The sequence below is a fragment of the Sphaeramia orbicularis genome, chromosome 20 (genome assembly GCF_902148855.1).
Source record: "Sphaeramia orbicularis chromosome 20, fSphaOr1.1, whole genome shotgun sequence".
NCBI classification, from domain to species: domain Eukaryota; kingdom Metazoa; phylum Chordata; class Actinopteri; order Kurtiformes; family Apogonidae; genus Sphaeramia; species Sphaeramia orbicularis.
The window spans coordinates 26,463,650-26,480,294 of record NC_043976.1 but is presented as its reverse complement, the minus strand read 5'-3'; the positions used below and the strand labels follow the sequence as shown (position 1 = coordinate 26,480,294).

Below are 16,645 nucleotides of genomic sequence, written 5' to 3'. Positions count from 1 at the left end.
GGTGAAGGCCACAGTGGAGAGCTCATCATGAGATCTAAATAGTCAGAGGCAGCATGTGTGCTGTCACAATGGTAAGATGCATTAATATCACACTGCAACGCAATGGGAGAGTAATGAGGAGAAGATAATAATCTTAAATAAAAGCACGGAAGTCTTCCGTTTGTGTGAGGTTTTCACAGCCATTCTGAGTCTGAAGTCAAAAGTAAATGTGCTGTTTCATTCTTTGTAGTGTTAATTAATTCTTTAAAGTGAGTATTTCATTAAGCAGCTTGTTATTTCCAAAGCAGACCCTCTGAGACCCTTCTTCAGTTAAAATAAATACAAGATTACATTACAAATCCTCTCTATTATTCTGACATGTCATTGCTGAATTTGTGAATGTTGAAGTAACTGAACTAACAGAGGTGATTTAGTGATATACGTAGTATACTTAAAGGAGTGATATTCTGGTTTTTTTAAATGGAATTATGCATTTTAAAACATTTCCCTGTGGTCTACATAAACTATAAATGCTATGCTTGGGTCTGAATTCTTCATTAATTCAACTCCACAGGTCCATCTTCAACCCTATTTCTGAGTAATGACACCAGAAAGGTCGTTTTGAGCGCTGGCCCTTTAAATGCAAACGAGCCACTTCACACCCCACCCCCTCCAGGTTGTTGTCTGTGCTGCTCCGTCCTGTTCAACCAACAGCTGAACATTTTAGGTAATCGGCTCGGCATTTGGACATATTTTCAGTATGGACTACAACTGCTGCTGCTGATTATGTTGTACTCGGAGAAATGTTCTTCAGAAGTCTTGACCTTATATGTGCAAATGTTGTGACATAACTAGTTATAGACATAACAAATTAAGAATCAATTATAACGGGTTCTAGAAATCCACTCGATTTTTTACAAAATGAATATAAAGATAGCTTTGCAACACCTGGAGGGTTCAAATTCAAAGTTTTTGAACTATCAGGATCCAAATACACAAATAAATGTACCAAAGACTAGGTTAATAAAAGTGAGTTTAGCAAAAAAATGACCCCTTTAAGAAGTGATATACCGTACTGGGCAAAAGTTTTAGGCCTTTAAGTACATTTTAGCAAAACTATTATGATATATTATTATGTATGAATACAGATACACAGGAAATATATACATATATACATATACATAATATAATACACAGATACACAGGAAATACAAAATCTATTTTGAGAGATCAAGTATAACTGGGACTCAATATGTAATCATCGAACCTGTTCAAAGGTGATTGCTGATGTGTACAAATAACAATAAAAAGAGGAATGTGTCTGAAAACAAAATTATTCCAACAGTGTATTATTATGCTGTGAGCAAATGGATTGTTTTCACATGATCAGCATAATTTACTGACTGATTCACTGATGGCAAACAATGAATTTCTCATGATTTAAAGCATAGTCCATCTTCATTTTTCATACTTTTCAGAGAGGTTGACCAGATCACGCCACTGAAAAATAAATCACACTTCTATTAAAACTTTCCTACTTTGTTTTAACAGGCTGTTTATCAGTGTAATTATGTTTTTTAGTCATCATGGTACAGATGAGCTTTACTGATGTCCAGGGGGAAATTCAGAAGATGTCTGTGTTTTAATAACTGAGCATCTACATGCATTAAACTGTTTGGATTTACTCAGTATTGACTTGCAAGTTTGTGTAACATCTTGTTTTGCTGCTGCCAAAGAAATAATAATGTAGAAGAGGGTTCACTTCATTCAGGAAAATGTGTTTACTTTATCTAGATCTTGTCAATACTGTAATACTGTTTGTTGAAAATAGCGCTAAAATGCAGGGTTTCTAGTCAAACAACAACAACACAAGCCATCACATACAGACTAAGCCTCCAAAAACCTGAGGAAACTAGAGGAGAACTAGTCATAGTTTGGTTATAATATGTCTACATTCTATAAGAGGTGAAATTAGGATTCAGATCGGGAGCTGTGATTCTACCTCCAAAAGATCCTCGCATGATCTTCTGGCCAGATTATCCAGCCCTAGGTTTGAAGAGTTTATCCCTTGTAGGGTTCTGTTTCTGTTATCTGATGTATTAAATTGATCATTTTGTCCAAAACACATGAAGTCCAAAAGATATTGCAGTAAAAACAAAATATAACTCAGAAAAGCTGGAAAACATCATGTGAAAAAATTAAAAGTAATCGAATTAGAATAGAACCAACAACCAAACATAACTAATTTCTAATTAACTGACTAAATGGCTCAATATTTTTAAGTTTTTGCTATTTTTTCTGTCAGTTCTTTCAAATGTTTGATCGTTTGCTTGTGTAAGTAATATAAAATACGATCACACCTTGAGGCACTAGGTCAAGACTATGGATTCTTTATACTCAATGAGCATATAAGTAAATACAAGTGCTAAACACACACACACAGACGTTGGAGATTCAACTATAAACATGTAAGCTATGTAGGTAGTATTTAGCAGGCCAGTTTTGGTTCGACTTTTCATGAATCGTAGCCCTCAGAGGCCAAACACAGTATTCTCTGTAGATGCTTAATGTTAAACAGTTGCAGTAAAGTGCTCTATGGATGAGCGCCAACAGTCTCCGGGGCTGTAACTGGCACAGCGCTCGGTTGACTGGAATGATTTGTTTTCTCCGTTTCAGGTAGCGCAGAAGCAAACAAACTGTACTTTTCATGCTTTTCCGTGTCTATCTGAGCAGGCGTCTTTCTCAGTGTTTTCCTGTCACTTCCTGTTTTGACTTTGTGGGCTTGTGCTAGACTTTACTGTTTCCTCCTCTGAAGCTTATCTTTGCATGAGGAGCGACTCCTGCTGCAGATAGCCATTGAGAAATTAGAACCGCTGATTACCGCAGCAGGAAGCAAAATTACCCGAAAACTGCAAAAATATTGAGTCAGAATCATGAAACGCATCTGTTTGGACTGACATTGACGTGTTCGTAGAATAAAGCGCTGTCACATCAGGAAAACAGTCTCTTTCCTCTTGCCTCAATTCACTTCACAACTGACAGAGCATCAGAACAAAAAAACAAATCATGCAGTTTGTGTGAACACATTATTCCAGCACTGTTCAAAAACCACCATCCTGCAATGAAAAACAACCCAAAAGGAAGCTTGTGCAATCAGTGAGGCTAAAAAACAAAAAAGATAATGGTCTATGAACTCTGGGCGAAGGGCAAAACTGAATAAATATGCTAAAACTCCTGACACAAATTACCCAAGATCCCGTAAAGGCTGCTTTCTCCCAACAGATGGGAACCAATTAGCCACCTGACTCTCAGAAAACACTTGGGCAGCCGTGTGGAGCCAAGATGCAAATGAAGCAGAGGGAAAGGTGGAAGCGGACCTGCCAACGTCTTGGGAGAGGAGAAATTAATGAAGGAGACCGCAGAGGTGCAGTGTTGGAAATGGAAAGAGAATAAAGTGGGAAATGATGTATGGAGGGCACAAAGGACCGGACTTAAGGTCTCTGGAGAGGTTACCGAAACAACGAACGGAGGGCAGAAATATCTGTTGATGGAGAATGTCGTCTAATCTTGGAGGCAGTGAATCCTCCATCAGCCGACATCAACATCGGCTCGACATATTCAATTTGAGACTAACATGAACCCATTGATCTAGTTAATGAACAGCTTGTCATATTTATTTAACTGATACACTGACTAAACCAGAGGCTGCGAGGAGCACGCAACATGATAATCATGCAATCAAAAATTTGAGGGTAACTCTGTTGTGAAAAATCTGCACCAAGTATTTTTTCACCACAGGTTAGAAGTTAGATGACACAGAGCTTATATGATCGAATGTTTTCTGGACAGCAACTAATGACATTGCTATTAGCGTGCTGCATTCACAAGTCTATGCAAGAGTGGGAAATATCAGTGATTTGAGTTTGTAGAGACACATTAGTGATTAGTCTTTTGCATTAGATTGTAATCTATCTACCTAAATAAAATCAAGATAAAAACATTTCAGTTTGATTTATATTCGGTTCTATTTATATTATGCACTGATTCCGGAAAATATAGAACTCAATATTTAAAACAGCAATTTGGCTACTAGCAACTACCAATAAACACATTATTTTTAGTTGCATTACCTTATTTTAGTAATTTACCTCCCCCTTTGTGCCAGAAAAAAAAGTCATCTTCATTATATACACTAACTGACCTGTTTTCATGTATTTCAGCTGCTCCTCACATAATCTTTGAAGGTTCATCAGTGAGAATTCACATTAACTACAAATTTGCGTCGCAACACACAAAAGAAAAACTCATATGCCACAATATAATAGAGTGTCATCAGGGATATCAACACATTACAACATCAATAAAACATTTTCAGTCTTTTCAGTGAAGTATACAATAGAAAATACCTTTCCCAGCTTCAGATAGTTCTGTAAATTATACTGTTATTACTAAACTATACATGTAATTGCCGTTTATTCTGTAGCTGCTGGATAATGACTTCTGGCTGCTTTTCAGAGACTCAAACAAACCCAACAATGAAACTGAAACAGACCTTTTCCTGCATCAAAACAAGTTGGAAATACGACCATCCTGATCATGTGTGTGTGCAACATCTTCAACTGACTCGAGTTTTGTGTAAGTATTTTCGAGCTCCAGAAAACGACGATTATCTCAATAAAACAGTATGATTTCATCATTACTTTAAAAATAAATGTCAATATGTCTCTAAATTACTATGATTGCAGGATTTTGTCATCTCCAAGGTTCAAGTCTTGAAAAACATAAGTGATTTGGCAACATACTAGAAATTTTAAAAGCTTCTTTCTGCACTATTTACTTAAAATTATCGTGCCACTATATTGGCTGATGCTGCAACTGTGGTTACAAATGGCATAATTTAAGTGGATATAATGCTGGAAGATACCTGTTAGGCCCAAAATGTGATGGAGGCAGCCATTTCGTAATTCTGTATGCAGGAGAAACCCTTGAAAATCCCTAAACAATAATGCAATATGCTATTTTCCTCTCATATACTTGGTTGGTGGCATTATGGTTGTTAACTGGTTGTGACAAACTGAACGAACCTGTGACATCCATATTTTTAAGACGTGCTTTACCGTGGCAGCCCTGCAAATGGCCTGTTATGTTTTTGTCTTAACGTATTTGTTCAGAAAGAAAGTTGAAAATCTTTGACGCTTGTAACAGCTAGAACTTTATAGCATTATTCAGCTAATCTGAAAACATAAAAATCACCTTAACTGGGAAAACATTGTGAGAAAATGCAAAGCCTGATCCAAAACCAAACCGCTTGTTCAACGTGACACTCAATAAAACATCAACCTCTCCTGATTCCAAATTCTGTGCATCAGGCTTCAGATATTTCCCATCTATAAAGTAAGAGAAAGGCTGGAATAAAATGCCAGGACAAGTTAAGCTCTAAAGGACAATTTCAAAGCTGTGAACGTGTCTAAAGCTCTGCGCCTCAGTAAACTCAAAGGCAATGTTTACCTTCATTCCGTCTGACTGCTCACACAAGGCATCAGGCAGCTGTTAGATAAAGCCAAGTAAATATTGGTAAGTGTAGGTGATATAAGGCGACATATTCCCCTGGAGATTCAGTCGTACTGCCTGCAACAGCTGAGCGGTATAACTCTGCATAATCTGGACCTCTTCCAAAGGCTGCATGAGGCTAAAAGCAGAGCAGTGATATCATAGTGCTCCTTAAAAATATGCGTTTCATTTAAAATCGCATTGATTTTGCTCCCCATGAGGTTTGTTAGAATGGCCCAGGACCTTGTGCAAAAAGAAAAAACACTTTAGTAACACGAATATTAATGACAAGCTCTTTCCATTTACAAGAAAGCACAGATTATTAACAATACCTGCACACCTCAATACTTTTACAGCAAAAAATATAGGAAACAGTCCAAGAGTTCAACCCAAAGGATAGGTCCTTCTGCAACAAATTATGAAAACTATGGGCCTGGTTATTTCTGGTTTTGCTGGTTCAGAGTAGTTTAATTTGCTCTAACCAACTGACATTTTACAGACTGGATGAAATTAAAAGCAACAACCTCATGCAATGTATCACAGTGCTAAATCCACCTTATAAAAGGACAATGTGATGAACATACTATTGTTAATTTGGTATTTTTGTTATAAGCAAACTAACGGAGACACTAGTGTTGTTTACAGCAGAGTCGAGGCTGGTAACATGAGGAAGATCACTTTTCAGTAGAGGGAAGGGGAAAAACCACATGGTCTGTCTGTTTACTAATACCACATTTCCACTGCGTGGTACTGGCTCGACTCAACTCGACTTGGCTCGGCCTTTTTGCATTTCCATTACGAAAAAGGTCCTGGAATCTGGTACCCGGTGCTAGTTTTTTGGTATCACCTCTGCTGAGGTTCCAAGCGATACTAAACCGTGACGTATAACACTGCAGACCACTGATTGGTCAGACAGTTTTTTCTGTGACCCGCCATTTTACAAAAAACAGATGCGGAAGTTAACAGTAAATATAGCGTTACATTAATCCACATGATAACAGCCCAAAACTACACCGTGGTCAGTCAAGGAGATTCAGTCTTTGGTGGCCGACGTAAAAATTCAGACGAGACAACACGCAATGAGTGAGTTTTCAGCAAAAACTCTCTGAAATCTCAAAAAATCAAAAAAAAATCTCAAAAAAAACTTTCAAAAAATCTCTGAACAGATAACACGGAAATAACACGCTGCTTCGCTATGATGTCCAGGTACTGTAAAGTCTGTAGTATCCTGTAATGGAAATGGTCTCCAGGAATACTGAGTGGAGCCGAGCCGAGCCAAGTCGAGCTGGTTCCACGTAGTGGAAACGCGGCATACGAGGTCCATGTGATTTCCGGGTGACACAAAGTCTCACAAGTCTCAAAAAGCTAAAACTGCATCAATATCACCACGCATCGGATTTGATGTGAGAAGAGATGAGCCTAAAACATAAAGTTACGTGTAAATTAGAGATTAACTGATTGCAAAGTTATTGACCAATACCAATCCAAATGTTTGTTTTTGCTATTTATCCCCTGTTAACAGAGAAATAATCATTATATAAATATATTATAGTTACTATTTTAAAATATTTCAACTCTTTATCACATCACCTTTGAATAAACAGATTCAACCATATAAATTCATTAAAAAAAACCTTAATAATGACATGACAAATAAAATTTGAGAGGACATCTCATACATCAGTCACTAAACTGGTAAATATCAGCAAATATCAGCCAATAGATTTGATAAACTAATGTAAATACTGCAAAAAGTCATGGCAAAGCTGCTTTATCCTTGTAAATCCACTCTTAATAGAGCTATATCAGTGGCACTTCTTTTTCTCATTAATTTAAGGTTATCGGAGGATGTCAAAACAGGTTAGCTGTAAATTAGCGCCACCTGGTGGACTGGAGTCACTACTTTATCATTCAGCCTCATTTTTTTTTATAGGGAATCTCTGCTGAGTGAAAGTGCGACACCTACTGGTAAAACTAACTACCTCTTCAGTCCAATGTGTGAAGTAGTGGTGATACTGTCAGGTTACACACAGGTTCCCACACACTATAATATATCCTACTCCTCCCAACACCTTTAAACAAAGGCCTCTGACAGATTAAGACAATTTGGTGATTTGCATCTTAGCAAAAGTTGAGGATTAGACCTACACGATATGTCCTCAGACTTGTGTTAAATGAATTTATACTGGACTATACTTAAGAGCTGCTTTAACATAGACTGCAAACACTGAATAGCCTGAATACATGAAGTGAATTATGTCAAATGCTTTCATTGCACATGCACACAATAAATTCAACAGAACATTAATTTACATAAGACATTATAACTACAAGAAATTAAAGTTTTATTTCACCTTGTCCTTGCATAATAATTTCTTTCAATCTTCTCCTAATTTGCCCAACTGTTGCATAATGTTCTACACCAGGGGTCAACAGTTACCATTTATCCAACATTTATCCACAGGCAAGATATTTTCTAATCCAGTTATTTATTGGTAATATTTTCACATTCTTACAAAATTACTAAGTCTATGGTACATCAGTATGAAGAGACTCCTTACAAACATGTGTGATAGGTAAGTAGTAGACAACAAAGTACTCTTATCCACAAAGCAAATCACTGAGAAGCACTAGTAAAAATCTATAATTCTCAAAATGTGTTGGTAGCATAGAGTTCTAATAAACAGTAAATGTCAATCAGTTATAACTGGCTTGGATGCTTTACTCTGATTGGTGGAAAAAGTCAGTTTTCACAGCAGATGTTTCAGATTGTAAAAACAGGAAAAGCAGGTGTTACTGAAAATAACAATCAAATTAATGGATGGCACCATTTTAATTAGGCCGATTATACCTGTGTTTTCTGCCTTAAATAGGTACTATGTTTTACTTATACTCCAAATTCTCATCATCAGGAGTTAGTCGTAACAGAACACACTTAGTTCTACCAAAACCACCAAGGAATCAACACTATGTATACACAGACTGAACCACCCAATGAATAAAGCATAAAGCTCATTGTTTACACACATCTGTATTACGGTATCATCAAATTTTCCTCTTCAAACTAAAACTCATAGTTAACACTCAGTCAAAACAACAGTGTGTTTTATCATTTTTATGTGCTGGATTAGCTGATAGTTTACATTAAAGCTCTGCTTGTTTAACTCTATCAATCAATCAATCAATCAATCAAATTTTATTTATATAGCACCAAATCCTAACAAAAGTTATCTTATGACACTTTACATATAGAGTTGGTCAAAACCAGACTCTAAGCCAATTTACAGAAACCCAACAGAATCCTCCAGGAGCAAACACTTGTGACTGGTGACAGTGGCGAGGAAAACTTCCCTTTAACAGGCAGAAACCTCGAGCAGACCCAGACTCCTGGAGGAGCAGACAGCCACAGACATTTTCTGTGTGGTTTGTGTTGTCAATAGCTGCACAAAAGATCTGTTTGGAATCATCCAAACAAGGTCTACAGTTTAGTCTGAGCTATGGGCCAACATTACATAATAACTTGACTGAACGACACTGGTCCCTCTAGTGGTTCCATAAATCCCCCAATGTAAATAAATTTAGCTCATATCTCTACAATCTACTGAGTTTATTAATACTCAGGTCTTCATGATAAACACTATTTTACATCTGTGTTTGAGCGACCAAAGATGTTTTTTTCTGTTTTGACTGTACATGCAAATAAAATGATTTTCCTTGAATTTCAGGATGAGGTTATTGTACATGTCCATTAGTGCTGCAACAACAATTTGATTAAATTAATCCAAAACAATTCTTAAAAGAGTTGGCAACAAATTTGGCAGTCGATTCGATGGGTCTTGAGCACGTTAGTACTGAGGCACGCCCCCACGCTAACCAGATAACCGGAGCTGGTTGAAGACTATAGCTTGCTAGTCTTTAGCCACAACAAGTCTAGATAGCGGGCTAATGCTCAGCCCAGTGGATATAGGTTAGAAGTTGTGAAAATTTTGTGTAAGCTGCGGAGTAAAAGACAGGCATAGGAGACAGGAGTCGGACGTCCAAAGTTAAGTTTCACTTTTGGTTTCACGCCAGTTGCGGTAGTTGTGGCACTTATGACCCCCACACACACACATATATATACCCCCCACCCCCGCTCCAAGGACAAATTTACAGATGCTTTATTTTATGAAGGGCCCACAACATTTACCTTTCATAGGGCCCACAACTGCTACTATACCCAAAGCCATTGCAGGAATGTAATCATTAGTGACTTGTCTACTTTAGGTTAAATACCGATCTTTGAGAATTGAGTCTTTTGCGTTTATCCGATGAATCAACCAGTTATTAAAATAATCTACAGACTAAATGATTATTAAAATCATCGTTAGTTGCAGCCCTATTGTTCATATAATTACGACAGTCAGTGTATGATTTCTTGGTGAATCAAGCTAAAAAGTCAACCCTCAATCATAACTCTGTATATTTCAAGCCCCCATGTGGCTACAAAAGGCTTTAAAATAGAGTTGAAGAGCAGTGGCCTGAAATAAACTAAAATAACCTCTCTCTATTGTACAAAATTTCAATCCACTCTACGGGTAGCTGTTTATCCTCTATACTTCAAGTGAAAGTGCTTTATTATTTAAAACAAGTCAAGCATCTTATCTTATTCAAACAACTTATGCACATGGCTGATGCATTACAATGGTTAAGATAACCGTTTTCCTGGCAGCTTCATACTGTTTGTCATCTTTAAACAAAGACAGTAACGTTTGGTGAAATGCTTCAGCAGCTTTTAAATAACTGCAAATCCAAATACATGTACAGGTTAATAGGTTATTTGTTCCTCATATTTAATTTTCTCATACACAAATGATGCCATTGCAGGGTAAAAATATGGAGACAGAGTGTCCTTTATTCCGTGGGTTTACAAAGAGACAAGGATTCATTGTGAAATGCAGCTTCATCTTTTTGTTCACCTAAATTCAACTCTATAAACACGCTAATAGCCCCCGCCAAATCCATCACGTTTCACTTAAAATTGCAGAGTGTAATCAGATTTGTTTTGACTGCTGGCTTCTTACTGCCAAACCCTCTAACCTGGCAGGTTGACAGGTTACAACCACTCCGTCCAATACACAAACAACTTATGAATGCATGTGACTGTTGTTTAGAGAGTGGATTGTAATTAGCTAGTGGGAACATTGAGAAACTGAAAACAGAAAGACAGGACTGTAAGCCTTTATTCAATCAATTGATCCAAAGAATATAAACCGTATTGCGCTTGGACGAACAGTTTGACTATTTGTTGTGCATTTTGTTGTTTGAACCTGTTTGTACTTGTTACGATATTGTCTCCACATGAGTCACCAACAACGATCCATGCTCATGTACTTCACTCAAAAAAGATAATAAATACCATCTACACATTTACACAATAAACCTGACTTGTAAAGGTCTTCCACAATCAAACTGGGTGAGTATTTTTTTTTCCCTCTGGGACAGCATACTTCAATAGAAATGTCTCTTGAGGACATGAAGGGCACGAGTCAAAGGTGCCATATAATGCAATAAAGATTTATAATGTTGATACTAGAAAGGCTGGATAGAGATAATGATTATATACAATAGTTAAAAAAAAAACAAAGGAGTTAAATATGACTCCAGGTTTGTACTGTCAACTGGGCTGTCCATAAAACACGCCTCCAAATTGCCTAGATACCATTAAAATAAGAAAAATCATGGCATCGTTTGGAATTATTTGACATCCAATGTTAATACTTCAGGCACATGTTTCATCAATGTAAGTTCATACAGCACATGTGAACAGCTTATACACATTTGTATTATATCATGTTAACATGAAATTTCAAGTGGTAAATGTTTTTTTTTTAGGAAGCAGAACTACTTTAATGTGTATAAAAATACAAATGAGCTGAAAAATTTAATGCATAATTTGATGTTTAAGAATCTGAATTTAAGCCAATGTATTGAATCAAAGTAAATATCCTGCCTGACATAATGTTTGTCCAAATTCTATTTAAATTATTATGTTTTACTCTTATTACCTCCGGCAAGTGTAATGGCGGAGGTTATGTTTTCATCGGGGTTTGTCTGTCTGCCTGTTAGCAAGATAACTCAAAAAGTTATGGACAGATTTGGATGAGATTTTCAGGAAATGTTGATACTGGCCCAAGGAACAAATGATTAAATGGTGGAGATCGGGGGCGGGACTGATCTGCCTTGGCAGAGGTCTGCGCTCTCCAAGTGCTTTCTAGTTTATTATGTGAATACAGTTGGTTTCTTTAGAAACAAGTGTTCAGAGAACGCAAACCTCCGCCAAGCACCCCGAACGGTGTGCATGTGTGGATCAACTATTTCTTTTTAAATTAAACAGTTTCAAGGTTGTTCCATACAGCAGACAAAGTTGAAGCTTGGTACCAGTCATGTGTATGTCAGATTATATTCAATTCCAATCAATATTTGTTGAGTTATAATGAAAAATGTGTCGTAAATGGGATTTTCAATGTTAAATTGAAATGTCCACAGAGTCCACATTCCACAGTGGATGTGGACAATTTTGTGCCAGATACAAGATATTGTTCTAAGCTGCGGGTGGATCAAATTGGAGGCTAATCAGAGTCGTTTTGAATTTTTTATGAATTTTCAAAAATTGCATAATGACGAGAGATAGGAAAATTTGAAATTTTGTGACCTTGCTGTGACCTTGAACTTTGGCCTACTTGGCCCAAAATTTAATGGGTTCGTCCCAGGGCCTAGGTAAACTGTGAGTAAAATTTGGTAAAGATGGTTGTAATAGTTTTCCTGTAAAGTTGCTAACAAACAAACATGCAAACAAACAAACACACAAAGCAAAGTGATCCCAATACCTCCTGGCGGAGGTAATAACCACAGTGATCTGCATCATTTTATCAACACAGCAGCAGAGCCAAAACGTCATGCACATTTATGTCTCTTATCTTCTTTATATCATAAAAAAAAAAAAAAAAAATTATCACATATATAATAGTGATGTCCTGATCTGGATTTTTTTGAATCCGATCCAATTTTTTTAGAATTAGTTTTGCTGATACCAATCCAATGAAACAATGAAATTTTTATTTAAATTTGAAGTCATTATTCATCAGTTGTTATGCTATTATTTTACTTGAGATCACAATTGGGCTGAATGTGGAACCTGAACTAAAACAAGTATGACACCTTTGACTCTTAGCCTAATATTCATTCATTCATTTTCTGAACCCGCTTTATCCTCACTAGAGTCACGGGGGTCGCTTGGAGCCTATTCCAGCTTAGCACAATAACTTTAGTATAATTTTTCCACTTTCCAAATTCATACTGTGGGCAGGTTGGGGCGGGTCAAAAGAATGTCAGCTTATTTGCGGGGCAGGTTGGGTCAAATAATTCCACAAAAGCCCCACAGGTTGACAAAATCCAGACACACGCATCACTACCATTCGTATCTCATAATGAGTACACGCAGACCATAAAGTGAAAGTGAAACTTATAGACACTTTACTCATTCCTCTAAGCTTCCAACTGTTGTGCAGCTCATTTTCCTTTTCCCTGCCTTTGGAAACTTTAATTTGAGGGGGCAGGACATTTTTTTACCCCCTCAGAACCGCACCCGGATCGGTCTGATGTAGTGACTAAATCCAATCTTCTAAAAAATGCCAGATCGGCAGCTGATACCAATCTTTAGATCAGATCGGAACATCCTTAATATCTACATTCATGAAGCACATAAGAAATAGCCAATCTACAACAAAACATGTTCCTCAGAGGTGAAGCAGGCAAAGCTAGAATCTTCCTGGAATCTTTACTTCATCATCATCCACTCAGGTACATTAATATTTCTGTATCATCCTTATTTTGTACACTGAAAATTTTGCACTCAGATGCTCATCAGAGATGCACTGCTGAAACTTTTTCCAGGTTCAATAAAAAGACCCAAGTTTTAGTATCAACGATTGGATACCAGTGTTTAATCAGAACAACGACCTAATTTAAGGAGTCACATATTTCGACTACTGATTATAAGTATTAGTAAGTATAAGTAAGATGTGTTTTGTTTTCTACATGCAGACTGGTACAGTGACGTAGTATACACATGCAGAAGTGAACTAAATAAACCACACTATGGATCAGAGCCACTGTCATCGATTCCCAGTGTAGATGTTTGGGTCAATATAGTGCATCCATGCATCCTAGTCCCAGCCTTTACTAAATCAAAAAAATGGAGCTTGTTATTGATGTTGGCTTAGTTTCATTGGCTTCAAGTTGTTGTTTAGGTTCAGAAAACAACACCTCAAATCCGTCAACAACATATATAGAAAACTTAATTGCCGTGACAGGTGAAACCAAACAAAGGCTGACAGCACACAGCAAAGTAAAAGGAACCATTTCAACACGAAACTGAAAAACTGTCTGGATTTTATTGGAAAAACACTGAATGTTTGGTCCAATTATGGCCCAGAAACAAAAAGATGACAGACTGATGGATGGACAGATATGTTCACTGCTATATCCTCTAATATTATAAGCTTAAGGATCAAAAGTATACACATGCACAGAAAATGTGTGAATAATTGGAACACTTGAGTCCAAAGGCTCATTTCTGCCCCTTCAAGCCTCCGTCTAGTTAATCCATAATCAGAAATTCACAGAGCTTAAAGAGATGAGGTCAAATTTGCTCTTTTGTTCTTTCTTGTCTGAGTGCCTTACCTAAGCAACAGCATCAACAGTGAAAAGCAAGAAATTCTGTCTTTTTTTGTTTGTTTGTTTTTTTTACACCAGAATAAAAAAGAACTGACATCTATTGCATTTTCTACAGATAATTTAATCGTTTCTGTTTCTGCAGTAAATACCATGAAGAGAGCTAGTACTGGATAAGACAGGAAACAGTCATTTGGGTGTTAAGATTGTATCTTTTTAGCATTACTTGACCACGTAGTCCATAAATATTAATGAAAAGAGAAACCTCTCACAAAGCAGCTTGGAGAACATGAACTCAAACTGACAAACTCGCACTTTAACACAGTAATCTTTCAGGCAATTAAGTTAGCAGAGAATTAAGTAAGTGTTGACACATCCTAAATGTTGGATGAAGTCCAGCTGCAACAGATCAGGCTTTAAAAAAAAAAAAAAAGCAGTGGGATTACACATTTCTTCTAATTCACAGAATGAAGACCTATATAAAAATGTAATTCAGAATAAGCTACACAGCTTTTCTCTCGCTGCAGCCTGCCTTTACACTTACATCACTAGCAAACAGCCTGCACAGTTCCATGAAACCCATCCTCTGGATAAAAATCCTCTTCAACTGACCCATTTTTGCTTTATTTCACAAAAGTGCAACAACAAACACTGCATGAGGCAGAACATAGCAGGGCTGTGGCACAGCTGGAGAGCTTATCAGCTGTAATTCTACATCTACTCAAAACAAACCAACAGAGGAAACAAGCCACTTATGTTTCTCTATTGACATCCACGTCCACTTTAAAGACGGTTAAAGTGCAGGTGCTTTTAAGAAACATCTGTAAAAACACCTGATAATAACAGGAGGGGTTCCTTAAAGTGGCCAAAGTGAACTAAACTGTAAGACAGCACTAATGTTTCCTCTTGAGAAAGCAGAAGTCATGATAAAGGTACAAGAGAACCTTTGTGATCATGGAGCAACAAAGGAAACATGGTGGTACATGCTTTTAAATCACAATATGTGTCAGTTTGGAAATCGAAGTGAACAAAATATCCCCAGAAAAATCCAAAGTGCAATAAAAAAAAAAAGCAGCTTAAATGACAATAAAAAGCGTTTATAAGCAGCTATTGTTGCCACTCTATATTCCAGACTGCTCCTAATTTAATGTCACCATCATGCATTACGTGCTGCATGACTGACTGAACACGATGCCCATGCAAAAGTCTGCAGACAAAGCCAAACACCGGGATGCTCCATCAGCTGTCGCGGAGACAAAAACACAAAGCAATTTACGCGTCGGAAATAAGTTTCCTGCGTCTCCGCACTGATCCGAAGCCCTTTAAGCCGAACTCCGTGCACTAAATCACCAAATAGAGCTCACCTTTTTTTGTCAGTTCCCGTGTAGGATAACGGCAGCAGTCCTCAGCCTGTCTGTCTGTCTGTCTGTGGGTGTCTGCTCTCCTCCTCCGCTCCCCTCCGTGCGTGTAAACGGGGCAGCGGCAGCAGCGGCGGTGGTGGATGTTGCGAAATCGTTGACGCGCGCCTGGCTGTGTTCAGTGGGCGGCGTGGCTGTTCACTGTTTTCTTCCGATGTTTTCAAACCAGCGAAAACACCGTAAAGCCCTCCCACTTGCGTTTTATGACTCGGCCTCTTTTTCTGGCAGCGGATACGCCCTCTCACTGTAGCAGAAAAGGAAAATGTGCGCACACGGCACAGGCGCAAGGCAGCGCGTCCGGGGTGAGACGCCTCAGACTGGGGCTGTGGGTCCCGGTGAGTTCTGCCGGCTGCCGCACCGATGTGCTCCGGTGACTTTGGTGGCTCCGACTGCACCGCAAAAAATAAAAAGAAAAGGGAAAAAAACTCTATCCTGACAGGGCTTTATGATACCAGTCACTGGAAGACGCAACACAGGCGCACACAGGGGGGCAGTAAGTCCTACTGAGCAAGAACCGGTCTGGGTAACCGTATAGGGCTCAGATACGGGGTGAGTTCAGGCTGCAGACAAAAGTGGCCTACATCTGATTTATGTTCACTTATGAGGCTTGCATCAGTTTTAGTGCATGGAAAAGTGAACAGCACAAGTCACATGGGAACTGGTCTCATGGGCCACTTTGATATGTGGTCCTGAATCAGTTACAAACACAAAGTGTGTATTTAACCCTTTCATGCATGAATTTTGAGAACCTTAATCAAGATTTTTTTTTTCCTGAGTGTTTTTTACTCTTCTTTAGGCATGAAAAAAACGATGTGATTGATTTTTTTTTTTTTTTTTTTTTTTATGAACCTATTTTTCATGGTGCTACAAAAATGTCCACTCAGCTGAACATCGTGAGTTTAATTTTTTAAGCCAAGAAACATGCATTTACTGACATACTGTGTGAAAACTATGAAATAAAAACATTTTTATCCTCCTGAGACCCA

At 37.8% G+C, this 16,645-nt stretch overlaps 1 protein-coding gene across 4 annotated transcripts in view; it reads right to left on the bottom strand.

Moving 5' to 3' along the window:
- Positions 1-15,969, bottom strand: part of rnf152 (ring finger protein 152) — an 84,646-nt gene extending 68,677 nt beyond the window's left edge. For 3 of the 4 annotated variants that reach the window (XM_030123511.1, XM_030123509.1, XM_030123513.1), the window contains exon 1: positions 15,606-15,969. The gene's annotated coding sequence lies outside the window, so the exon portion shown is untranslated. Of the gene's footprint in view, positions 1-4,531; positions 4,538-15,605 lie in introns of all 4 variants that reach the window. The other variant, XM_030123512.1, reaches the window with a different exon arrangement.
- Between the last annotated feature and the right edge of the window lie 676 nt (positions 15,970-16,645).